Consider the following 2,587-nt stretch of genomic DNA (forward strand, 5'->3'; position numbering starts at 1 on the left):
GGAAAACATTAGGGATATAATGAAAGGGAGCAACAGAAATAAGTTTATAAAATACTGTGTTGAGATAGCGAACAAGGTGATTGTTAAAAATAAAAATAGGTCATAAATGGTATGTTAGTATAATATACTGTGTATATTAATATATAGCATACAAAAATGTATATTGCTAAAAAGAAACATAATAAAACATAATTAAACTATAGATAGAAAATTTGGCCTAAATCGCCGTCAATGGTAAGGTGCCAGAAGGCTGGCCGTATTTCCTCGTTGTATAGCGATATATCCGCTGTGCGAAATAGTGGCCAGCCCTCTGGTCGCCCGAGGCCTCTATTAGGCGCGTCGACAATCTTTATACAGCCGACGCGCACTTGGCCCCCAAGGCCCCAAAGTTTCAACACCAAATGCCGCAAACATGTAGCTGGTTCCCAGGGCGGCATATTTGCGGCGTTTGAGGCTTTCAGCCGAAGATGCCGCAGCGCCAGCGGTGACGCTGGTGCTTGGAACAATGGGACGGTGCTAGGGTATCAACGCAAGTGGCATCCCAAACTAGCGGCCGACCCATGCTCCAAGGCACCAGCGACATTCCGTCAGGCCTCTTGCCGTCGTCCCTGGCCAGCCCGCTGGGTTCGGGACTGCCGGAACTCTCGCACTGACAAGGGCCCGACGGATGATGTCGTTAATACTGGCGTGGCGGAGATCCTACCAGCGCTCCGGACACATGAGAGGCCATGGTGACCCAGTATGTCCACCATGGCGCCGCATTGACAACGATGTGGCTGATTTATTGATGCCCCCAAACGTAAGCTAGCTGCAATGCCAGGCGAAAGGTGGTGTGTCTAAAAAAGTACCTATGTTTGGAGAAGGTAGCGCCTGCAGCCACAGACCCGATTCCCACTCCGCAGTCGCAAGGAGACGAGCACGGTCTGCCGAACTAGTTGACGTATCTAAAAGGTTTTTCCGTACTAGTTGCCTCTGCGAGCAGGGATGGGCAGGCGGGTCCGTGTCGAGACAGGTTATGGACCAAACGTTCATGGCCTCGGAGCAGTGTGCCAGCCTCCACAGATCCAATGGATGGATCTAATATTTTCGCTATAAGGCTTTGTGCACCATGCACCGAGGACAAGAACGCAGGTAGAGCAACACAAGAAATTTTACGGATTCCAAGGCCGCCGAACCTAATGGGTAGGGTAGCCTGGGTCCAAGATCTATCGTCAAAAGGAATATTGAAGACTGAAGTGAGTGTTCTACGACTAATTTATCTAATTTTGAAGTCATAGATATAAAATGTAACTAGCGTAAGAAGTAACTAAATAAAACAACAGAATTAGATTAATTGTAATGGTTGTAAGCTCGTAGCCGGTGGCGAGCCTGTCGAAAGTGGCGAGCCGCTCGCCGCTTGCCGGTAGCCAGTGGCGAGCCGGTCGCCAGTGGCGAGCCACAAAAACATAAGTAGAGTAAGAAAATTGTTAAGATAGATAATAAGGAACTTAGATAAACTGTAACCTGTATATCCATGATGTTTTTAAGCATTGTATAAAAATTAGGTTAAATAACATAGGATTAGGAATAATTGTGTAACTAGACTGATGCCAATAAATCATCAAATGTACCCCATATCCCGCTTCCCCAAATAGTTTTAAGGAAGGAATATGAGATGATGAATGGCAATAGAGGACAGCTTGAAAGATAGACGAGAGTCGTAATAGAGGCCGGAATGTAAGTTAAGAAATAATAGTTTGTAATAGTATAAATAGACAATAAGTTAGTTCGAATAATTTGATGGGTCGGAAACCCGATGGCAAGAAAGAGAAGTAAACAAGAAAGAAAAAGTATGTGGCATGGAAGTACGAGCTGTAGCACTAGCGGGAACTGGAATGTATGAACAGTTAACATAGGCTCCGATAAATTTGGAGGTAGATAAAAAAAAAAAAAAAAAAAAACAACGTAACCCACAGTCGATCGCCAGCAGTCGCCACTATCGGTCGAGGTAGCCACTGCTCCCGCAGAATTACTAGCCGGTGGCCGATAGCCGCATCTAGCCGGTGCTCGCCGCTAGCCGCTGGGTGCTAGCCGTTTGCGTTATCTGAGCTGCGATTACCTTAAAGGGAGTGATAATGCGGTGAAAAGTGCGGACGATCAGTGAAGTGGTGTAACCTTCGGTTCTAACGGGACCCTGGGGGTGCGTGTGGCGACTTGCGCCCCAGTTCTGCGCACTTTATTAATCCTGCAGACTTTTAGCCGCTAGCCGGTAGCCACCTTGGTTATTTGTGAAGCTAGTTGGTGCAGCACATCACCGGAAGCACCTCAGCGCCCTCTAATCGCCGGGCTAACTCGCGGTTTTCCGCTGAGGAGATCCAAACCACGGGTCGGCGCTAGGGCTAGGGCTAGCCAGTATTGTCCTTGTGCTCGCGGAGAGTAGAAGCAGTAGTGTCGTTACTAGCCACTAGCCGGTTTCCTAGCCACTAGCCAGTTTATTAGCCGTTAGCCAGTTGCTAGCACCTAACATCTGAGGGCTAGCCGCTAGCCGCTAGCCACTGGCTGCCACCGGGACGCCGACTGCGGACTGCTGAGCTGCGGGCATTAAGTG

Source organism: Choristoneura fumiferana, chromosome 30 (genome assembly GCF_025370935.1).
Source record: "Choristoneura fumiferana chromosome 30, NRCan_CFum_1, whole genome shotgun sequence".
NCBI classification, from domain to species: Eukaryota; Metazoa; Arthropoda; class Insecta; order Lepidoptera; family Tortricidae; genus Choristoneura; species Choristoneura fumiferana.